General features: G+C 35.1%; 2 long non-coding RNA genes across 2 annotated transcripts in view; one reads left to right on the top strand and one right to left on the bottom strand.

Annotated features, from left to right (window-relative positions):
* LOC116550591 overlaps positions 1-3482 on the bottom strand; it is a 14996-nt gene extending 11514 nt beyond the window's left edge. The window contains exons 1-2 of the long non-coding RNA XR_004268497.1: positions 3471-3482; positions 3326-3330 (exon numbers count right to left, since the gene is read on the bottom strand). This is a non-coding gene — a long non-coding RNA (uncharacterized LOC116550591). The remainder of the gene's footprint in view (positions 1-3325; positions 3331-3470) is intronic.
* The window catches only part of LOC116550590, a 61111-nt gene that overhangs the window by 22147 nt on the left and 13350 nt on the right, over positions 1-25614 (top strand). The window lies entirely within an intron of this gene.

Below are 25614 nucleotides of genomic sequence, written 5' to 3'. Positions count from 1 at the left end.
CTCCCCCCCCCCCTCTCCCTCCCTCCCTCCCTCCCTCCCCCTCCTCTCTCTCTCTCTCGCTCTACCTCCTCTTTCTCTCTGCCTCTCCCCACCCCCCTCTCCCTCCCTCCCTCCCTCCCTCTCCTGCTTTATTCACAGAGTAGTATGTATTCTGTAAAGGTTTTATAATCTTGCCTACACCAATAAAGTTTAAATTCCTCTGCAGGAGAGTAAGGAACTTTACAATCTGTTTCCATTGCACCAACATAAAATCATATCAGGCTGTCCCTTCATCTCCTGAGTCCACCATTTCCCAGCCCCTACCAGTACGCCATTACTTTATATTTCACTCACAATGAGGCTTCATGCACCAATGTAGCACATGAGCAATGGTGTGTAGTGGAAGGCAAGAAGGCTTATTAAGTGTAGGCTTTGAAATGAGGCAAAGAGACCCCAAATCCCCAAATGTAGCTCTATCATTCTGTGGCTACAGGGCTGTCTCTGTCCCTATAAACCTCCTTGTTTTACCTATAAGTAAGATAATAACACAACATAGAGCTCCTCTAGGTTAAAAAGATATAACATATTTTAAATTATGGTATAAATTGCTTGGTACAGGGAAGGCAGTAAGTGTAAGTTATTGTGATACCATAAAGATGGACAGGAAACTTTTTGCTTATTTTGATTATTCTGTCTAAAAAGTTTTGAATTATTTTTATTTCTGGCAAAATTGTATAATCTTTAAAATCTAACCTTTATATTCACATTAAAATGTAAATAATAATTATGTTGCATGCCACTCTCATTTCTTAATTGACATTGTATCTTTTCTTATTCTAACTTTTCTCCAGATTGACACTAAAAAATAGTCATAGGTTATCAGAGTGAAGGAGAATTTGTCAGTCATTTACTCCAATTTTCTCATCTAATAATTACGAAAACTGAAGTTCAAACTCATCAAACTCATTGATAACTAACATACTTTTGTAAGATTGTTTGTATAGTATCTGCCCATCACAGTAGTCTGTCAATTTGTAAAAAGTAGAAAAGTGTGTCTGATTGGCTTAGTATCAACAATGGTTGATATAGGTTGAATTCTCAGTGGTGAATATTTCTGGAAAAAAAAAAAGTTGTGGAACTACTTCTGAATGATTGGCTAGTGCTCTTTGTGCTATACCATGTTTCTTTTCACTCAAACTTCATCTCATTTTGCAGATTCGCTTATTTAAAAAACCTTTTTATGCGTCCTGGAGTAGCCCACATAAACTGATCTTTATAAGACCCAGGAACGCTTCTGGTCGTATAATGTGATCACGTGTTTTTGGAGTTCTAATGATGCGTACCCCTAGAGACAGACCAAGGAGAAAAACTAAAGCTGAAGCAGTAATTTATTTATTTCTTCATTTATATACTTTTTCCTGGCTAAGAAGGTCTACACATGTGGATCTTCTATCCTTGGCATCAAATTCAGTGGTCCTTTCTTGTGTCTCACAATTAATTGCTTCAACCTTAATTTCATAGTAGTGCCAATTTTGTGTTAACCTTGGCTGTCTGCAGACTACTTTCATTCTTGTTGCTTTATTTCTACTCTCTAATAACCGATAGAGAGGCAGAAAAGTTTATGTTTTATAAAAGACTTGTGTTTTATAAATGAGGGAACTAAGACTTTGTCTGAATGCATATGCCCTTTCTGCCATCATACTGTTTTCACGCTGTACACTTTTGCCTCCCTTCACTGGGTTAGAGCTGCCTTAGAACTATGGTTGAGCTAAGGATGCAGTGGCTCCCACCTGTTATCCCAGCACTTTGGGAGGCCAAGGCAGGTGGATAGCTTGAAGTCAGGAGTTTGAGACCAGCATGGGCAACATGGCAAAACCCTGTCTCTACTAAAAATGCAAAAATTAGCTGGGCTTGGTGGTAAGTGAATGTGGTCTCTTTCTGGGTCCATGAGGGGCCGTAGTTTTAAGGGCAAGAATTTCCCAGCACCATGCCCCCTTCCCATCTCTCTCCACCCAGGAGTTTTAACAGTTTATGTTTAAATTTCACGGGCGTTGGAAGAAACTAAAAGTCACTCCAGCAGAAGTTCTAAGGAACTCCTTTCATTGGCCAGAGGAACTTGGGAAGGTGGGAATTTCTCCCAGGATAAATTCCCCTGCTCCTTCACCCACGCCAGATTTCCAGCTCTCTGGAATCCCCTCCCCACGGTGGGAGCTCACATTTCCCTCTGGGATCTCCCCTCTGGAATCCCCTTCCACACTCTTCGTGGAAGTCTTTCTCCTCTTCTCCTTTCCTTCTCTTTTCTGTACCTAAATAAAATCACCTTTCTGCAACACTTCTTGGGTCCGATATTTCCTTTTATGAGCATACGGTGCACCTGCAGTGGTCCCATCGCTTAGCCTTTAAGAGGTTGGAGACCAAGTACCCACAGCATTCTCTCAGGGGAGCTGTGCCTCACCAGCATCCAAGAGAAAACCTGATAACAGTGGTGCATGCCTGTAGTCCCAACTACTCAGGAGGCTGAGGCAGGAGAATCGCTTGAACCGAAGAGGCAGAGGTTGCAGTGAGCCAATATTTGCCACTGCCTTCTAGCCTGGGCAACAGAGCAAGACTGTCTCAAAAAAAAAAAAAAAAAAAAATCTGGGCCTCAGTTTGGTAATCTGGAAAATGGGCCAGATGGTCTCTAAGGTTAATAAGTATTTATTTGTATTCTACCAGAAACACAAAAAATTAACTGGGTGTGGTGGCATACATCTGTGGTCCTAGCTACTGAGGAGGCTGAGTGGGGAGTATGGCTTGAGCCCAAGAGGTGGGTGTTGTAGTGACCTGAAATCATGCCATTGCACTCCAGCAAGACCCTGTCCCCCCACCCCCCACCCAAAAAAAGAAAAAAGAGCTATAGCTGAGATATTCTACAACACTGAGAGAAGTCTAACCTTTCTCCCAATAAGGTCTAGCAAAGTTCCTAGAGCAGCCTTGGGTTATAGGACCATTGAATTCCCATGCTAAAGTGCCCCCCACCCCAGCCCCATGGAGTCCTGAAATTAAACAGCTGGCTGGTTCAGATTGTGGTTTAGGGATGCAAAGTCTGTGTTTAGTAATTAGCACTTGAACCTAGCAATAACCTTCAATGAGTATCTCATTTTCCTGCTACTGGGAGAGAAAAAAATCAACAAATACAGACTGAGTGTGCTCTAGTGTCAGATTGTCAGAGTTTGGATTATTTGTTGGGTGTATGGCCTTAAACAGGTTCTTTCATTTCTCTGTACCTCTGATGCTTCATCTGCAAAGCAGTGTCAACCTCAAAGTTTCTTGGAAAAAATAAATGGAATAATAAATGTAATAGTACAGAGCCTGACTCTTAGTAGTGCTCCATAGATACTAGCTCCTAATCATTATTATTCATTACTACGTGAAAATCAAGTTTTAGTTTCATCTAATCTGAGTTACTCACATGCATATTTTTCTTTATGCTAAAAAAAAAAATTCTTTACAAAGAAATAAATGGGGTAGAATTTACTTTCTTCATTTATAATTAGATGATTTCAGTTAATTCGATTTTCAGCAAAACCATCTTTATCAGTTTCACCATGTTGGAAACTGAACATAACTCATCTGGCCTTATTGGCACCACATTGGAAATGTATATAACCTTATGTTGAAAGTTCAATTACAAGTGTAATTCTGTCTTGACGTTTGCTTGAAATTCATCTCTTTTGGGTTATATGTTAATAATGAAGGGCAGAAATTTGCTGTGGGCATTTACATTTGATTTAGACACAGGTTTATATTGTTTGCCTGTAATATATTTAACATTCCAAAACTGCTTTCTGATTTATCTATCTTAAAACTTACAGTTATTAATCGTTCCCATTTTTCCATTAAAGCTAACATACTGCAGAGCAGGATATTAATATACTGTATAAGTTGTAGAATTTCTTAATGTCTATGTCTACCATTGGATGAAGCATCATAGTCCCCTTCTCAAGAAAGTAGAAAATATTCTGTGCCAGTAGTTGTCAGTAAAAAAGGTTATGTGTCCCTAACTTTTATTTTATATGAATATTAATATTCCTTATATGGCCATCATTTTCAGTGTTTCATTTTCCAAATGCTCTTTCTAAAAACATGTAAAATTATGGTCCATTACTAACCACTAATGGATAATTTTGTGTCTGAACTCTGCACCAAAAACAATTATTTGCTCTGTGAGGACAGACTTGCAAAACAAGATGTGGTAGCATTTACATGGCCACTTATTTTTAGTAGAAGACTACCCTGACTGTGGTCTGAAACTTCGATTTCCATTTCATGCCATCATTATCTTCAGACTCAGATGGGCACCTCTTGCACTTAAGAAGCATGAGGGAAACCAATTTGCTTAAAATTGGCTGTTTCGTATCTTTAAGAAATTTGGAGATGGAAAAATAATAATTTGTGTAATAAATGTCTGATCTGAAGCCATGTTCATCCTCCAAGGTAATTAGCAATTCTGTATTTTCAGGAACCAGGAAAGCAACAGACTTTTCCATGGGATGCTCTTTTTGTAGAAAATTTTGGGTATAATACTTGATGGGTCAAACTGAACAAAGTAAACGATTTGATTTATGGTGTGAATATTATAAGAATTATTCTGTAGTTCATTTCTTCCCATCAATTCATAAGATCAATCTTTTAAGCATATTTTGCAATCAAAATTTCTAAAAGACACCTAAGGATCTTATATTGTAACAACATCATCATTTTTTCTATATTATTTTTATGCAATATACTGCATATCTGGATCCATTAAAGTTATTTTAAAAATTTCTTCTTCTATTAATGTTGCTACAGTCTATTTCAAACATTTATGAAGTCAGCAATGATTCAGTAAAACAGAAGTTAAATAGTGCTGAAAGCATAAATAGTGCTCAAGGAGATTTGGATCTTTTTTAAAAAAATTTAAGATCTAGGATTTACCCATACTTAAATAAACTTTAAGTATTTTTTTTTAACTAATCTCCACTGAAAGCTTCTTCAAACACTGTTTCTATGTTGTTTAAAGTGTAAATGAATAGGATAATGAAAACAATTATTAAATAAAATAGAGGTTAAGTGACCTGCCTGCAGCCACAGAGTTAGTTCATGGCTATGCCAAGAATCAGACTTAGATTTTCTGGTTTGCCGGGCGCAGTGTAATCCTAGCTCACGCCTGTAATCCTAGCACTTTGGGAGGCTGAGGTGGGTGGATCACCTGAGCTCAGGAGTTCAAGACCAGCCTGACCATCATGGTGAAACCCCATCTTTAAAAAAAAAAAAAAAAAGATTTTCTGGTTTGCCGATGTTCTGTTCACTGCTCTTTTAAAGAAGTCAAGGTTTTATGATAACTGACCTGAATACATAGTTCAGTATCTCCGCTTGTCAGCACAAAATACACTTCATGCTATTGTGGTGGTTAGATAAAATATACAAAATGTAAATGCTAATGAGATGCCCAGTATGTAACGATTAACCACAAAAAGAATACAATGTGACAAATATTTATTAAACTGCTAATTCTGTCAATATAAATATTTCTAAGGAGCATAGTCTTTTCACCTTCAGAAAGCCATATACCAGCAATTAGTGAGGGGTGAAACCAATCAATGGTAAAATACTTTCAGATTTTTAAAAACTAATTTAGTAATTGGCAGTATATTCAGGAATATTTTTAAGTTGGCCTTTTTTGCACCACAAATATTGAGTTCTGCTATTCTGTTGATAAAACATGTGCCAAATGATAACAGTCATAAATAAGGGTAAGTTAGGAAATTTTTAGAAATGCACTTCCAGAAAGAAAACTTCCTAAATGTTGGAAGAAAAAAATGAGTAAACTTAGATATTTTTCTGTTCACTTTAGAAACAGATGAACCACAGATTACAAAGCATTACTTAATGATCTCTGGAACAAGGATATGATACGAGGAATTTCTCCCCTTACATACATTTCATCAGGCTCTTGCCTGTCCCTCCAGGACCTTGCATTGCCTGTTCCATTGCCCGAAATATTTATCTGACATATATTGGGTCTTAGATGTCAGGTTCTCCAAGAATCCTTCCCAGACTCCTGGTGTCTGTGGGAGAGACAATCCAATGTGCCCCTTACAGTCTGTACTTTGTCAACCTTTGTCACAATACAATTAGCACATCGAATGCTGTCACCTGTTTACCTGTCGTCATTTCCCTAGACATCAACCTCCCAAGGACAGGAACTGGGTGTCTGGTGGTGTAGCTGGGTTTCATGCACAGTAAGTAATCAACTCTGATTGAATGAAGGGACACTCAAGTTAATTAGGCCCCGTGTAATTCCCTATAGCTTAGTCACAGGCTTTCTTTTAAAGCTCTTTACTATACTTTATTTCACTCAGATGTTAGACGAGGACGCTGAGACACAGGCAGGCTAAGAGGTCATACACTATAAATCGTGGAGTGAGGAAATCAAGCCCATTCTCTTTCCTTGCTTTTTCTTTCTTTCTTTCTTTCTTTCTTTTTTTTTTTTTTTTTTTTTTTGAGACAGAGTTTCACTCTTGTTACCCAGGCTGGAGTGCAATGGCGCGATCTCGACTCACCGCAACCTCCGCCTCCTGGGTTCAGGCAATTCTCCTGCCTCAGCCTCCTGAATAGCTGGGATTACAGGCACGCGCCACCATGTCCAGCTAATTTTTTGTAGTTTTAGTAGAGATGGAGCTTCACCATGTTGACCAGGATGGTCTCGATCTCTTGACCTCTTGATCCGCCCACCTCGGCCTCCCAAAGTGCTGGGATTACAGGCGTGAGCCACCGCGCCCAGCCTCTTGCTTATTCTTTCATTCAACAGGTTTATGCTGAGCATCCTCTATGTGTCGGACATTATGTCAAAACCGAGAATCCAAAGATAAATAGGTTAAGATTTCCCTGCCTCATCAGACATAGACTATAAACGGTAATTATAATTCAATGTGATAAGGGCTTTGACAGAACCATGTACTCAGTGCTGTAGAATTTCTAAAGAAGGAATCAATGCCTGGGCATATTAAATTGCTTCATTTTATTTTAATATTCTTTTAATACTCTTTTATGTATGACTGTTTAGTATATAACTACCCTCATTTAGAAGAAGGTAGGCAAAGGCCTATTTAAATGAAAGTTTAAATATTGCAATATTATTTCTAAACTAATTAGTTTTCATGATTGTTCATACTGTACATTAATTTAAATATAAAACAGAAGTCTATATAAAGCCTAATCCACAATAGTTTTAAGTGGCTTGCTTAGAAAAATTATTATTGTCATTTATATAACTTGAAATCCAAAGAAGATTCTCAGAAGAGAATGATCATAAGCACATTACCAGAATAGATGAGTGAAGAACTGGGGTAGGAGTACAATATGGCATGAAGATGGCTTAGAGGGAATCAGGAACTAGCAAGGCCATTCTAGAAAGCAGCTGTGTGCCTGAGTTTTGATCAGAAGTTCATCTGCTGTTTTTAAAAATCTTTTAAAGAATAGCTGGTTGGCTGGATGAATAGATTTATTTTACTTTTCATAGTTTTTAAATTATTCTTCAGACAAAATAAAAGCCAATGCAGATTATGGCATTTAATAATGGCTATTAAAAATATTTTACCAAATGAATAAAAACAAAATAATTGTCAATAAACAACATAAGTCTATTTGCATTTCTTAATAATCACCAAGCCATTCACACTGAGAGCAATCAGAAGCTCGTAAAGAAAAAGCCATGAACCTACCGGGAAATTCAAGGGAGGGGTCTTGCTTTATCAATCTGTGTATCTCCAGTGCTAAGCACAATGGCTCATGCGTGGTTGAAAGGCTTCAACCACAACAAGAAGACTCTTAACCGAATACTTCATTTTTTTTTTTTTTTTTTTTTTGAGACGGTGTCTCTGTCACCTGGGCTGGAGTGCAGTGGCATTATTTCAGCTCACTGTAACTTCCAGCTCCCAGATTGAAGCGATTCTCCTGTCTCACCCTCCTGGTAGGTAGGATTGCAGGTACGTACCACCATGCTCAACTAATTTTTGTATTTTTAGTAGAGACAGGGTTTGGCCATTTTGGCCACGCTGGTCTTGAACTCCTGACCTCAAGTGACAGCCCCCCTCGGCCTCCCAAAGTGCTGGGATTACAGGAATGAGCCAACATGCCAGCCCTAAGACTTCAGTTTTTAAAAATAAGTAAACAAACCAAAAATTGAATAGATATAAACCAAATGAGGATAAAACAAAACTCTGCTTTAAAAGCCTAATTCCAAAAACCTAAGAGCAGCAAGTCATCAGTGATTAAAAGCTAGGAAGCACGCTGCATGTTTAAAGGTAATACCTGTTCCCTACTAAAGCAGCCACACCAGTGAAAATGGGTAGAAGCCAATAAGGAGGCATTCACCCCTGTCAAGCATCTAAGGAATGCACATTCAACGAATTCCAAGTGCACCTCCCCCGCTGCAGACTGACTGCTCAGGCCAGCGGCCTTCCACCTCTAGCCACATTGCGCAGAAATTAGTAGGAAAACGAGATGACTTTCTGGATTTGTCACATTGCTTCACACTGGTGCCCCTTTCTCTTGTAATCAGGATAAAGAAAGTCGCGGCTTTGGCTCACGCCTGTAATCCTAGCACTTGGGATCCTGAATGCAGCAGGTGGATCACCTGAGGCCAGGAGTTTAAGATCAGCCTGACCAACATGGGGAAACCCCGTCTCCATTAAAAATACAAAAATTAGCCGGGTGTGGTGGCAGGCACCTGTAATCCCAGCTACTCGGGAGGCTGAGGCAGGAGAATCGCTTGAACCCGGAAAGCGGAGGTTGCAATGGGCTGAGCTCACACCATTGCACCCCAGCCTGGGCAACAAGAGGGAAACTCTAACACACACACACACACACACACACACTTCTCTAACACACACACACACACACACACACACAGTTGCAACCCCATTGTGAAAAGGAGAAATGTGTGAACCCAAAATTTCTAATAAAGGAAGTGGAAGGGTCAGCAGGAATAGAGGAAGTAGCCCATGTAGAACATGTCCAGAATTTGCTAGATATTTTTTTTTCTTCTGGTCATTTTTTAGAATTGTTTGCTTAAATTCCCACTTCCAATTTATTGTGCCTATATTGTCTCCGTTCAAGAATGGAGGAGAAGGTGTTTAACTCTAGAGAGACTAGAGTTAAACCTGTGGTTTAGTAAGGTGAATAGAGTTCATAAACAAAAAGCTCTGTGTTCATCAGCCATCTGCTGGCTGCATGCAAATCAAGCCAGTCAGGAAACTCATCCCACCTTTGATAACCAGAAGCAGTAATTCAGCAAAGTGGACTGATTGTACTATATCACTAGTTTTTACTATATAGTTATCTGTGGATATTGCTCTAGAACTTCATATATATATAAATTACTTGTTCCCAATTCTTTTACATTTTATCAATATCAGTTGTGTTTTGCTTAAAACTGAGCCTCACATAACTAAAATTTCTACTTTAATAAAGCAAGTTAATTGTAGTGAAATCTAATTATCTGTTTACTGTGATTTCATTATAAACCTTGTGGGGTTTTTTTTTTTTTTTTTTACATTGTCCTTATGTATTAACACCTGTTGTAAGACATATTTGATCACAGTTTCATTAGACAGGCATTCTGCTTCAATATTGTTTGAAAAAAGTCTTTATCTTTCAGCTTCATGTTCTAAGAGGAACCAAATACAACATTTACTTTTCATTTTGATCGCATATTAACTTGAGGTCATAATCGTGCTTTTAACACTCTATCTCTTCTAAAGTATAGATATAGGAGGTATGGAAGTATGTGTTTGCCACAGAACAAACCCTGGATATATTTCCATCTTGCTTATAAAACCTGTCTTTATGTAAATATTTAAATAAAATATTTTATGATAAATGATTTTTTATCATTGCCTATTATGTCATTTTCTATTAAAAGTGAATTTTATACTTAATGGACTCTAATTTTTAAGACATTAAGTTCCAGTCCATTTTCCATATGATATACGGTTAGTGAAGCAAGTTAGTTTTATGGGATCAAAAGCCACAAACAGGCTGAGTATGGTGGCTCATTCCTGTAATCCCTGCACTTTGGGAGGCCAAGGCAGGAGGATCACCGAAGGCCAGGAGTTTGAGACCAGCCTGTGCAATATAGCAAGATCTCTGTCTCCATGAATACAAAATAAGTAAAAAAAAATTAGAAATAGACCTTTTCCAAAATGTGTTTATTTCCTTATGCCATTCTGCCAATTAAAAATTGTCAGTTTCTGGATTTTACTTGGATGGTGTTTTCTTAATACTAAAGCTACTTATTCTAGGCATTTGTGATTTTTGTCATTCTCAAGTAGAATAACTCGTGTCTTGCCTTTATTAATAATTAGAGAACATATGATACATTACAAAACAGTATCTCCAAAGAGAATTTATCTAACTCTGTGGGTCAGGTGAGGAACATCAAGAGTAAGGAGGGTGTATACCTGCAACATTCTGAATAAGATTTTGATGTTAATATCAACGTGGCTTGTTAGTCTGATATGTCCCCTGTATGCCACTCAAGATGGTGCCTCCTCCTTACCACTCATACTTACAATATTTAAGTATTTACCCATTTTTACTCAACTTTCTACCCCCACATTCCTCTTATGGGGTATGTGTAGAATGTGATGGCTTTTTAAAAAATAACAAATTAGGGAACGAGTGTGAAAATATATATATGAAAAATGTATTTTAACTGTTCTACATATAATTTAAACATAAAAAGAGTTATATATGTTCAAAATTGAAAGTTAAAAAGTGAATATAAAACTCTAATAATATCTCAACCTGAATCTAAAACTGTGCCTATTGAACAGTGCATAAAATATTAAATAGAATTAGTCAGAGAAGAGTTACTTGAGTAGTGAATTGCATCCTGCATTGTCAGCCAGTGATATTTATGGCCAAATACTTTGTAGACTAGATTCATAAAATGTATATTTTTAAAATCAACACTTTTCATCAAATAGAAGGGTTTGTTTTTAACTTGATTATAGATCCTACTTAATCATTGCTTTAGGTTCTTATCAACAAACATTTTTATTTAGAAAGTCCTTTTATAGAATACTGATGAGCAGATTTCTAGGATTTCTTTTTAATTGATTGTGAGGTTTTTGTCCATGTTAAATACTATGAGTCTGTAACTTTATAATATTCTTTTGTCTCTTGCCAAAAAGCAGGTTTGTTACTTTTCTTTCTCTCAAAGAAAGCTTTAGAGACAGAATCTAGATCTTTTAAATTTGAAAGGCATTCAGCATACTTGGTTACTTCCTCTAATGATTGACTACTGTTGTAAAACTTTAATATTTAAGAAGAAAATTACGGATTATATTGTAAAATAGTCAATTATAAGTAAAGATTTTGTGTGTGTGAAAATCTGGCAACTTTCATTCCATAATCCCTAAATCCAATTGAATGTGTACTAAAAAATCAAGTTTTACCTTGAACTATTAAGATTAATACAGGACTCCCATGTTTTTTCACATTTTCCCAGTCTTCACTGTTCTAAGGGATTTACTCTTAACATTTTTGATGTTCTCATTTACTCACTGGCTGTAAAAATCACCAACCTTGTGCGTCAATACTAGGAGCTCTTACTTAAAATGATTAATTGTAATGTTTTCAACAGTGGACAGTAATGTTTTTCCCTGGGGGAAAAAAATCTTCCTTGTATGTTTATGTGGCTCTCTTGTCCCTCTAGTTGACTTAGATTAATTTCTTTGCTAATTTTCTTGTTCAGTTGGATAAAAGAAAGGCTTCAGGCTTTGTATTTCTTGAAAACCAAGAAAAGAAAGAAAGTATCAAATTGTACCACTTCTTCCCTTGGGCAGTTGACCCATGTGCACACGTGCATGCATATCAATCCAGTCTTTTGCAGTGAACTCAGTTTATACGTGAGGTCTGTTTTTCAGTATTGTAGAAAGATAACTAATCTTTTTGAAAATACATTGTCAGCACCTACTGTTCCAAAACATAGGTTGAATTGAGTGTGAGTATATCATATAGTATTGGAAGAAAAGTAATTAAAACATTTAGAAATTGTTTTGAAGAATGCATTGCCGCAAGGCGGCATAGCCGTATAAACATGACACCACCATCTTATGGAATGTACAAAAAAGGGGTGTCTCTTGTGCCAAATAAACATTCTTCAATTAACGCTTCACAATATGTAGTGTGAACTTTCCTAGTCTGTGTTTATCCATCCTGAAGCTGCTACTTTTAATGCCTCAAAAACTGTTGCCTGTATATATTCTCCTTCTGCTGGATCTTGGGATAAAAATCTGATTACAGGTGCATTTTCTTCTTGACTCTGTCTAATAAGCTGAGCTAAAATGAATACAAGAAAGCAATAAGAAAAGTCTTCTTATGATGCATTAGCTGTGCCTATATAAATATGAGTTGGTGAGGGCTACAAGAATGAACTGGCATAATAAACTATTTGTATTTGAACATATAACACTTACTTCGAATTCCATAATTAATATACCTATATATGAAATGTTTTCCACTCAGGATATTTACAGTCATAGATTTTGAGAGGAAAAAGTTACTTTATTTTACTGTGAGGATTTGAATAGTCATTTTGACATTCATTATCTATTTGCAAGGAAATGACAAGTTCTCAAAATGAAACAGTCTTTGTTACCTGTCTCTTTTGAAAGACTTACTCTCATGTTGTTTTTTCTGCATTTATCTTGCTCTTTTTGAAATAATGCATATTCTTTTTAATTAGGTCTACTTATTTAAATAAAACTCCTTAATTGTGAATAATTATGAATCACCATATTCATATAACTAGATACAAAAATCTTTAAAAAGTTAATGTGCTTATAATTATAATGTACCTGTTCCTTACACTTATTATACATTAATACACATCCTGAAAAAGAGGAAATGCGTATCTTAGAAGTGGCTTAAGTTGTTTTGTGCCCTTCTTCTCAGGGATAGTCATATATTTTGGAGCTGCCAAAATTCACACCTCTTCACCAATATACAGATCCAAAATGCCGGGTTAGTATGCATTAGTAGAAGGGCATATTTCCCTTACACTTTATTAATGAATCTATTTCATGAATTTTTCTTTTCAAATATCTGTAACTTTAATTATCTTTGCTTATATCGAATTCAGTTTCACTGGACTGCTTAGAATGCTAATATTCAAATAGTTTTTTGAAGCTCACATTTTAGGCTTTGTTCAATTCTACTTACAGTATTTATTACAATTAATCATTATTCCATCTGCCTCTGAGCTACCTTTTACCTAATAGTAGCAGAGTTGAGTCCAGTCTCATGCAGGAAGAACAGGGATGTGTTTGGCAGTTAAACTGATTAGTGAGTCTACATCAAGTGATTGAGTCAGCGGTTCATACCAACGTAGCTAGAGTGATGCTTTTTGAATTGTGGGCAGCTGTCCTTCCTCTTGATGCATATATCTTTAATCATTTCAAGCATTTTCATTTCCATTTACTATTTTCACCAGGGAAGAGAGGGCTTATAATATTAGCCTTGTTATGTTGGCGTTCCATAGATCTTTACATTATTTAAATCATATGTAAATTAGATCCATCCTTCAATAAAAATTTTAAAACTAGTAAGTCATCTCCTAATAATTTTTCAAAATTTAGGTTATTAATTTCAGATAAGGCTAATAGACAATGTTGTTTTTTTTTTCCTACAACACTCTTAACCTAGAACCAAGCTTTGTTCTTTAATAACCAGATCTCAAGGTATAAGAATTTTCTTTGATTATTGAAAATGTGGTTAGTGTGACCTAAAGCTCCAACTTATTATTACATACATGGGACCCAAGCTAGCCAGTTCTTTTTTATTTAAGCTATCTTTCCTTAGAGCCCTTTCATTGTTCCTCTTGGGGAGGACTTAAAGGTTTTCTTGGTTCTAGTCACAATCAGAAAATATAAAATGAATTTTGCACATGTAAGGAGAAAGAAGTAGAGGTACATTACTGCATGAAAACAAAGTCTAGCATATTTTTTAAAGTTGCTCTATTAAAAAGAATCGGCACATGTAAACAGAACACTAGGTAAACTACCACCATTTAAACTTCAGATGAAGACAACTGAGTACAATGAATAAGATGGTTTATGATGTAATCACTAGGGTGTCAAAGAAAAAAGGGGCCGTCAAAAAATTACCAGGTCTGATAAATGAATTATTTAAAAGAGCAATTAAAAGCCAATGGAAATTATAGGAATGACAGCAAGAAAGCAACCTGAATGTAGAAATAGAGGTACATTCAACTGGCCAACTGGAGTAGGAGTTCTGTTATCCCCAAGCTGAGTTAAATGATTAGGAATGCAGACCAGAAGGCATGGTTTTCATATTATCTCAACACATCTGCTCAGTGGATGAGTAGTGGATGATATGGAGGTTGTCTTGTAATCCTAAATGGAATAGGACATAAGCCATGAAACAGCAGAGCGAGGAATGTGATAGATATATGTTTGAACCTCACATGTTGTTAAATTCTAAAGCTCTTAGAAATTTCATCTTTTAAAATTATTATGTTCCATTGTTATTTCTACTCAAGAATAGACTGACTTTTCTTTCTTGTCTTCATTATTAAAAAATAGTACCTAACACATTTTGTACAAAATCTCCAAGAAATTTTAGGATTTCTTTAAATTCTTAACTCAGTTTTTTTCAAGGCAAACCACTCTGAATAAAGGAACACAAAATTGTGGACATGTTTCAAGTATGTAAAAACTCTAAAGTACCTGGATCCTAGTGACTTACAGATGCAGTTTAGGTAGCTATCCTAAAAATTAGGGAGGTCAAATACTACCTCTTTGTTTGGAAATGCCACCTCCATGACTTGTTCATGATAGCCTTTTGGTGAAAAGGGTTTTGACAGTAAAGAATGAATGAATGAGTAAGCAGTTTTTATTAAACAAGCTTGACTTTGTTCTATTGCTGCTGTCCCTTTGTTGCTGTAATGTATGCTTCTAATTCCTGCAATACCCAACATGTTTTCTTTCTCTTCAAGAAAGAAGCTTCACTAAAATACTTTCACTTCTAAACAATGTGACATATATATTTGAAATTTTCCTGTTGTCTAGAATATTGATAAAAATCTTTTCAAATACCCTCAAATCTGCCTGAATAGGGGATGCAGGGCAGTCAGAAATACAAATATGCCTTCTATTCTCTCATACTATTTGTTGAATATTTTCTAAATAATAAAGGGGAAAAGAAGATATGAAAATTATCCAAGAGAAATACAAAGGAGAAATGCTTGATGTGATGGATACCCTGTTTACCCTGATGTGATTACGCAGTGCATGCCTATGTCAAAATATGCCATGTAATCCATAAGTATATACACCTAGTGTGTATCCACAAAAATTCAAAACTAAAAAAAAATTTTTCCAAGGTATATGGGCATATAATCTCAATTTACAGTTGTAGAAGTTGGATGCCTGAGGTTTGGATGTATTACTGCTTTCACAGGTCAGGTTCCTTGAAAACCGGTTAGAGTTTTTGAGAGTGTATTCAATGTATCTGCTCCTGCTCTAGGGAAGAACTCCTCAACTGCCGCTTCTCAGGACAAAATCACCATGGTGCATGGAAGAAATGAGTAAACGGACCTGCAAATATTTGATTTTTCTGACTTGTTCACTTGCCTCCTCTTCCTCCTTCCCATAAATGGCCTTTTTTATTTTTAAGGTCTATGCAAGCAGTTATTTTTTTAAAATGATCATAAACTCCCCTTTTCAAAGGAATCTAAAAGGCATTTCGTATTTGTGATTGTTTTCTTTAAACCTAGAACTCTTTGGAAAGGATATGTAATTTGAGATGGCATTGTTATAGTTTGGAAATTGTAATCATCTGCTTCTTCAACTCAAAATAACAATGCCTCCAGATCCTAAAAACTCACTAGTTGTCTCTATTTATTTTTACCCCACTACACCTTATGTATCTTAATCAATAGGAGGTCAGACTTTATCCTCCTGTTTTTGCTGCATTTCATGTCTTCAAAAATCAACAACTCTGTCACTGTATTCCAGACACATAAAGCCAAGTTTAAGAAATAGTCGTAAATTGGGATTTTTTTTCTCTAACAAAATTTACTCTAAAAGTTGCAGGTAAAATAACCCCAAATCAATCTGTTACATGGAAATGTTATTTTATGTTTATATGGCACTTTTTGTTTTTGCTGGGTTTGAAATTACAAAATTGACATTCCATTCCACTGTGGTAGTGAAATGCATTTTCAAAGGAAGAAACCAAAGCCTTGAGGTGTTAAATATCCTGTCTGTGGTTGCACAATGAACATGGCAGAGACAAAATTAGAACTCAGTTTCTAAGTTTTATTTTCTTTCATCTGTCTCTCTTTTAAATATTAAATTCTCAAATTAGAAGTGCTATGTGCTTTCGAATTTAATTTAGACCCCCGAAAAATACTTGTTCTGTGATACGCTTATGCTTACTTTTCTGTAGTATAAGTGATTATTTTCAAAAAGGTTAAAAAAATAGTTAGAAATATGAATGAAACAGGAATGCAAATAAAGCCTCCAAACTGATAGATTTTATTTGGTAAAACTAAAACCTTCATGGAAGTTTTTCTGTAAATTTTGTTCCAAGAACTGATCTTATTCCTCTGGAACTGACATAATAATGTATTACTAAATGGTCTACTTTATTGTGAAACTTGAGACCACCACATGGGATAGATCATTTAAGTTCTTGAACTTAATAACTTAAGTTTTCTTGAACATTAAGGTATTCAGTGACTACTCTCACAGGCTTACTAGATAATGAAAAGTCTAATCTTTAGCTGAATCTTCAGTCATATTAGTCAGATAAGAAGTGAATGAACAACAAAATAGTTAAGTAATGAACCAGTGGCAAAATGAATGAGTGAAACTGAAAAGCAAAGGCTTTAATGAATTCAAATTTGCTATTATGCTTTTATGCTTAATACATTATAGAATTCAAATAAAAATGGAAAATATCTCTGGGATATCAATTATTCAATTATGCCAAAGTTATTCAGCTGCTTTAAATCATTATAACCTTCTTATGTCTACGATGTTATATAAAGGAGAAAATTCAAATGGGAAATGGTACATGGGGAAAAAATATTCATTTTAATACTATACATTACGATCCCAAATTTGAAGCCCTAGAGATTCTTAACATTTGGGGATTTGTTAAGCAAATACATTCCCGAGATGAAATTTTTTACAGCTACGTAAAATATTGATTAGATCAATAGTAGCATGTGATAAAGGAAAGAACATGAGCTTTGGGATCAGAAAAGTCTATATTTGAGTCCTCTGTCACTTCCAAAATGTTCCAAATATAAAGAAACACCTGGAATCTCTGTGCCATCTTAGAATTTCTTTGTAGAATCCTCCCTGACCTGACATAGACTACTTATCCTGCCGTGTACTGAGATTCAACACTATGCTTGCTAAGAGACCAATTTAATTTTGAGAGGTAGTCTGACTAAACACTTAAGAAAGGAATGAATGGAATCAAATAGGCCATGAACAATATGGCCATTTACTAGTGGTACCATATTGGGTACATTACTTCTTTGAAGCTCAGATTTCTTGTCAATAAATCGCTAATAATTACACTGTTTACCCAATGGATGATAAAATGGCATTATATGTACTAGCCCTGAGCTAGGCATGGATTTGGTATTAAGTACATGGTAATTGTTAGCATTGTTGTTGTGTGTCTTATGCTAATCTAAAACTTTTACTCAAAAATATTTTAGTTGGTCATTTATGCCCAAAGCATTACTTCTTAGTACACTAAACACCCTCTATAGCCAAACCCCCAATCCAACTGCATGCCATTTTTCCTACTAACATTCCTCGTATAAGCCAGCATTTTTGCGGTTCTATTCATTTTCCCCAAACTCTGTCAATTCCCACCCTGAGCCCTTCCTCCTGCTCAGCCCACAGACTATGCCTTTTCTCCCTCTTCTAGATTTTCCTGTTGAACTGTCCTTTCCCTTCAAGGTTTAACTCAAGTGGAGCTTCCTGCTCGAAGCTTTCTATGAAGCACTCAGTATTTACCGTTTTTTCCCCATGTTTTTTGGCACTTTGTATTTGATAGAATGCTTCACATTTTCCATAGATCATCATTTCTATGTCTGACTCTCTACCATATATTAAACTTTTTGAAGACAGAAGCTATTTCTCCCTTCATTTTTTGTAATTCTTTTAGCAACTTAGTCACTTACACACAGTGTATATATTTAAAATATATGTCAGATTAAATTCAAGTTACTGAAAGCTCTAGAAATAACATTGGGTAACCCTTCTTGACACAGATGTGCCATTTGAAGTACCCATTTGAATATCATTTTTCTAATTTTTACAAATTGAATTTTTACTTACATAAAGTTGGTTCTAAAAGGCTAAATGTATTGGTATACTTGACACAGAATAACTCCCCCCACACTTCATTTTAATTTATTGCACAGATAGAAAGCTGTTGGGTACAGTTGTATGGATAAAATCTTTCCATCTGGGCTAGTTCATGGAAAAAGCATATTAGGTAATTTATAAGCTCTGTCCCTGGCTTGCTTAAAACAGTAACTGTGACATTTTGGGAAGTTTTTACTAGTTCAAGAGAGGGAGTGATAAATGAATTGATTTACATGGTCGATTTGGAAGATTTATGGATCCTCTGCAAAGAAAATAAACTCAAGAGTTTTCAAATATAATATAATTCTCTCTTTAGAAAGGAAGAAATTGCAGGTCTTTAAAACTACAAGAGGATGGTAAGATTGGGAGAAAAGAAAGGCCAAAACTTGCCCTGAATATGAATGTCAGTAGATCTTGAGTTTCTATTTTTAGCATAATTGAAATAACATTTTTTAATAGCTTCACCCATTGATACATAATATTAATTAGGTCTCCAAAGACAAGAAAAGCTCCTCTTGTAGATGCCTGATTTACTCATATCTTTACAAACCTATGAACTATTTTTACAGGAATCTCTGTGCCCTCTTAGAGTTTCAAGTCTATGACTTGAAAGATTTAAACTAAAAAATTCTTTGTGTGTCTCTGTCTCTGTGTGTGTGTCTCTCTCACAAACACACAATAATCTTCTCTCAAAAAACGTACACCCAAATTAATGGCGTGTTCCTTTTTGACAAAAACTTTGGCTAAACTCTGTTGTAAAACATTCTGAAACGGCTAGTGATATCCACCTACTGACAAGGAGTCAGTGTAGTCAATAATCCAATCAAACACTCAAAATACTTGACAATAATCTTAGGATTTTTAAATATTCTGATTATTTTCACTTGGTAGTTTATACTGATTATCACCAAGAACCAACTTGATAGGCCGGGTGCAATGGCTTACGCCTGTAATCACAGCACTTTGGGAGGCCAAGGTGGGCAGGAGTTTGAGACAAGCCTGGCCAACATGGTGAAACCCTATCTCTACTAAAAACGTAAAAATTAGCCAAGTGTGGTGGCGGGCGCTTATAATCCCAGCTACTCAGGGGGCTTAGGCAGGAGAGTCATTTGAACCCAGGAGGCGGAGATTGCAGTGAGCCAAGATTGAGTCACTGCACTCCAGTCTGAATGATAGAGCTAAACTCTGTCTCACATTAAAAAAAAAAAAAAAAAAAAAAATTAATTAAAAAAAACAGTGCTGGACTGGGCAGGTACAGTGGCTCAGGCCTATAATCCCAGGAGTTTGGGAGGTCAAGGTGGGCGAATTGCAAGGTCAAGAGATCAAGACCATCCCAGCCAACATGGTGAAACCCCATCTCTACTAAAAATACAAAAATTAGCTGGGCGTGGTGGTGCATGCCTGTAATACCAGCTACTTAGGAGGCTGAGGCAGGAGAATCACTTGAACCCGGGAGGTGGAGGTTGGAGTGAGCAGAGATCACGCCACTGTACTCCGGCCTGGAGACTGAGCTAGACTCCGTCGCAATCAATCAATCAATAAATAAAAATAATGGTTGTAATAAAGTGGCTAGACTTGACAGAGTTTGGCAAAGAAAACCTTTCAAATTTAAAAATTGTCAAGGTCAGAGTAGACTTTGAAAAATCTATGTGTTTGTATTCAGTGGTGAGCTTAAGCAATCCATGAGAATTTTGTAAGTCAGCATAAGGTCTAATTCTCTTTCTTGAGAAATGGAGAAAAACTTGTTTAAATATTACATATTTTTCTTTAAATAAAAAAGAGACAAATTAGTTCCTATTGAATCCTAATTTGGAAGTCTTGTCTGACTGTAGAAGATTTTAGAATGCATATTAAGAATCTGATCTTTTCTATGAGACCCTTCCCTGTTTCATTCTACGGTTCTCTTCAACCCTACCTTCCAATATTCTCATCATGTCTACTTTACCCAAGAAGATGAATCTTTTCACCCTTCTCTGAATATGCATTTTTATTACTTTCCACCTTGCCAAATTCCAAACTACTTTTAAATATCTAAAATTCTATCATTTCCCATGGAGACTTATTTGCTATTACAAACAAAGTACACATATAAACAAATAACTAATATAAATAAAATCTGCCTTAACAATTACAAAACCATTATTAGGATTAAAAAACCTTTATTAAATAATAAACATAATTTTAGGGCTAGTTTAATGGCAATGATATTTAAATACATACTTTAAAAAGTGTGTTGTGACTCTCTTAACATCTACCTCTAAGAAATTAAGAGTATTATTATCACAATAGTGTTTATATAATATGATTAACAGGAGACTTGCTGAATTAATGAAATTCCAATTTTTTTTTTGCTCTTTAAAAAGAGTCAAGCTATTATCAGTGCACTAAATAATAAGAGTAAGATATGTTCACAAATAAACATGGAATATTTGCCTATCTTAGAACTTTCTCCTTCAGTCTACCAGCTCAAATCTAGATGAGAAACTTGTTCTTAGTTCTTGTAGAAGAATAAAGCCTGGCACCCATTTTTAGTTTAGCAAGCTCATGGTGACACAGAGACAGCATTTTTCTATAGAGTTTTCATAGCATACGTTGCATGGATCACACACTAAATGTTTATTTTGTAATTTACAGTCTAGAGGAATTATGAGAAAATAAACTGGGTAAAGTATTAGATCAAACTTTGATAACAATAAATTTAAATAAGAAACTTGTGAAAATTACATGTTAGCTGGGCGTATTTCAAGATAGCATCTGTTGGGAAAAACCTAAAACAAGTTTTTTTCTAATATTTAGTCCCTGATCCCCTTTTTTCTTTTAGCTGAATTGTTATGGGAAGACACTTTTGTTTGTTTGTTTTTCTGAATAAGTATTTGTGTGACAGTTTCTACTGCTATGGGTTCAGTTGACATTCTGTCATAAATAATAAAAACTCTTGAATATTTTTAGTCTTACAAATATATCTTCACTCATATTAATAGATATAAATTATATATATATAATATATGTAAATTGTCATATGTTAAGATGCTTTAGAAACATTGCATATTTGCATAACTATATGTACATCACAGGACCACACGATTCTGGAATACATGTGAATTAAAATCATTAACACATTTATTAACTGAAAACTTAGCTATATGAATTTGCTTATGAAGAATACTTTAAAATTATAATAGAGAACAGAGTATGAGAGTTGCTGAATTTTAGTCCAATTTTAAAATGATATGTTTAACTGGCTGCTTACTTTTAAATGATATGTTCATAAACTTAAGCAATGTTCATTCACAGGTTTTTCCCTATAAATTTAACTTTCCCTCTACTAATCAAGAATATAAGTTAGTAGACTCTAGTTATCTTTGGATTGCTTGGTTCATATCTTTTAAAGGAGAGATTTTTAAAAGTGGTGTTTACTCTGAAAGTAAGGACGTATTTTAAGGAAGAAAAATTGGGATTTACATTTCAGAAGTAATAGTATTGGAAGATGTATATCAGTATTTTAAAAATTCCTTGCAAAAATGTGCATATTCCAGAAGGAAACAACATTAGATCTTTATTCTACAGGAGATCTATAGAGGTTGTGTGCCTCTCTAGATCCCCTTCCTCCACATCCCACAGTGAGTTAATAACCAGTGGTGTAAAAGCATGCAGATCACCTGCCTTTTGGGTAGTTATAATTTTTCATAACCCTGAAATTCTTAAAGGTAATCCTCACTATATTGAATACTTTATAATTTATTGAATTGCATTTCTAACTGTTCCAGACCATGTTTCTATAGCCTGTGTACACAGTGATTGACACATAAAAATCAGTCACGTTTAACAAGTGCATGAACCTAAACATCTTTATCTGAATTTAATATCTAATTGTGAATTGCTACGCACTACTTGATCACCATCTGTCAATCAGTATGAACTGAGAACTATACATTATCACTATTTATTGTTCAATCTTTTTCAAGGCACAATGCCTAAGGAAGTTACTGATTACTGGTCCACTGTAATTGAAATGCCCACGTATTTGAAAAAGATGGCTAAATAATGAAAATAACTTGTTTCTCTGTATATTGACTTAAGAAAGAAAAGTAAAATGCATTTGTGATTCACTTATATATTGTTTTTCTAACCCCAATAAAAACTGGTTTGAGAAGTTTGTCAGACATATATATTTATTTCCCAAATAGTTATTTTTTGATGGCTTTTGTGAAGAAAATGATGCGTTAGAATTGATATAGTGTGCATAATATAAATGCCAATAATACATTTACTCTTCTAGATTTTTATTCTAAGTTTTTCCAGTTATTATGGAGGGCTGTTGACATCAAAGATGGACTGCTTCAGTTTTTGTTTTGGGGAGTCTTAGCTTTTGCCCTGTGTGCAGTTATGTGCTTCTAAGGTAGAGCAAAAGTTGTTGCTGCTCTTGGGTTTCTCCCCTGCTTGTGCCAGAATCATCTCCCTGCAAGACTGCATATGGAACATTCCTAACTCGCATTTGATTCTCCCAGGACTCTGACTCCTTTGAGGGATTTGCCTGCCTAGCTTGATGGAGGTATTCCAGCTCTGCTTTCCTTCAGATAGTATTTCTTATTCATTTTTATCTAAATAGAGGATTATATTAACTAAGCATGATTGAACTTGAGATATGAGTAGGTACATTTCTAGTGTATGGTTTTGTTACAGGTTCTTATGGTTGATTTTCTGCCTGTAATATTTTAATACAACCGTCTTTAGATAGCAACAACTCCTAGGAAGAAGTTTTGAGGAAACCTATGCAAGTTCTTTTGGAAAGAAATTGGCATTTCAGTGCTTAATTCAATTAGCAACTCATAAAGTCTATATTGACTAGGATGCAAATAGCCTTTATAAGCATTAATTTCATGACATGAACATTTTGTAGAAGTGAATGTAGAGTTTGTAGATCCTTAGGCAAATCTTCACTGTCAGTTGAATTTATTTAAAGAGCTGTTCTGGTCACCTTTGAACCTCAATGATTTCTCCAGATGTACAGAAGTGAACAATGTAAAAATCTTGCTGTTTCAGCAGAACTGATTCCAGCTGGCTGGGAACTGGATCTGCAAGTCATTGGTTACAGCTGTGTTTCGATTTATGTGATGGTTGAAAAAATAAATTACCCGATTAGATGGCTAGAAAGAGGACTCTTTGTTTAGCCCTTGTGTGGGGACTGAAAGTGTTTATGGTGCTGTTTTCTACGCAGTCTTTGCAAAGTAAGCTGGACAAATAGACTTATTCAGTGCTTCTAAGAAATGTTGCATATTCAGCTTTAATTATTTACTAAAGAAACTGTTTTTTTTTTTTTTATAGTGCTGTCATCCAGCAAATGTTTTAAAGGTCTAGCATTTAAGAGAAGCAGTACGTTTTCTGTCCTACTGAGCACTGCATTTAGTAATTGAAAAGCAGTTTTCTTTTGTTTAATGTGTAGTTTAAAATATGTCTTTGTCAGGTACGAGAATGGTAATACATTTTCTCTTAAATTCAATCCTTTATAATGGCAAAGTATCTGAACATAAGTTCTACCTTAACCCTTTTCCTTAGTGAGTTATGGCTAGTTGCACATAAGAGAAATACATTGAATTGTTATATAAAGAAATATAGTCAAACATTACTGTAAAAAATTAACATGCCTATGGACCACTTGGGCTATGAGGCTTTTGAATTTGTGAATGTTTTGTTACCAAAGTTTTATATGGAGAGTTTGTAAGAGTGTTAATCAGCATGTAACTTTCTAGGCTGGTCAAAATGCTAACTTTTGGAACTTTGGTGTACAGAGTCTAACAAAATACCTTCCCAAAGAGACTAATATGCTAACATTATCTTGGGTGAGGGGTTTTTTGTTTGTTCTCTTGCATTATTTTTCCGAGGTAACTTAACTTGGATCATTCTGTTTCCTAAGTTATAAGCTGTCAGAACCAATATACTGTTTGTAGTTCACCTAGTTCCACTGCGTAATTTAAAAAAGTGAGTGGTGGCTCTGGAAAAAATAGCTACAATGATATGTCTTCATCATTGTTTTCTCAAACACTGATTTGCTAAATGATTTCAATATTTTTTGGAAGTTTTTTTTTTTTTCTTTATTGCTTTCTAAACTCCTGAAAAGGGCCCACATTCTTCAGTGAACTTGAAACTGAGGCCAAGCACTTGACTAGGTGTCACAAGGTCCCCTGAGTTCAGTAGCAGTTCAGTGTGGGGAACACCCAGGAATATGTTACATTTTCCAAGAAAACAGAAAATTCTTTGTCTATTATCTTTCTTAAACAGCTACGTATTATAGAATTTAAAGATGCAGAATAAATAAGCGTAATGATCTAATAGGAGACAAAGGTGGGATTGATCTGTCTTGAAAGACAGTTTTGCTATGTTAGGCTATTTCCTTGATCAATGAAATTATACCTTCTAACCCTTAGCAAAGTCAATACAATTGATTGGAAAAGATAGGAACAAAGCATAAGAATGTGGAATACACTTGAACCTTCATTGTTCAGAAATATTTAAATGATGTTTATAATGCTTAGAAGCATTTTCCACTAACTCCATGTAATGGAAGCCTTCCTTAATCTAGATTGAAGACCTGAGTAATAGAGTTTGAGAATATGCTATAATGGCATCCTTCATGGAATAACATGTTTTTGTAAAAGTTAAAATCATCTCACATTACTTATACTTCTAAAAGTGGGAGCAATTTCTATCACTAAGCATAGAGAGAGCAAAGTGAAATTCAATCTTGAAAAGAATGTGTATAAATTATTTTAATATGAAAAACTTAGGAAAGAAAAAAGTATAAAGAGAGAACACTTTTTAATTTAAAATAATTTATATTTTGTACTCCTGCTAACTGTCATGATCAGTAGATAAAGCATTTTCTTTTCTTATGAAAAGAACCCTACAAAATTAGCATAGTTTTAACATTAAAGAAAACTCTAAAAATCTAGAATAAAAATGATTATGCACACTCAGTATAATAACTATCCATTAATAACTTTATTCCCCTTTAAGCAGCACTTGAAAGTGAATATTTTTAAAACCAAAAAAGATTTTTTAAAGTTTTTGCAAGTTGATAGAGAATTTTTAACCTATGATTCACCTGTTTTTCTGGTTTCCTTTGTATTCCAAATTTCAAAAATCCACTTAAGAAGCTTTTATAAACTAGATACCTTATCCTGACAGATTT

This window comes from Sapajus apella, unplaced genomic scaffold (assembly GCF_009761245.1).
Source record: "Sapajus apella isolate SASKATOON/1434 unplaced genomic scaffold, GSC_monkey_1.0 scaffold8, whole genome shotgun sequence".
Classification (NCBI taxonomy): Eukaryota; Metazoa; Chordata; class Mammalia; order Primates; family Cebidae; genus Sapajus; species Sapajus apella.
The sequence above is the reverse complement of the archived record's forward strand: the minus strand, read 5'-3'. Positions and strand labels throughout refer to the sequence as shown.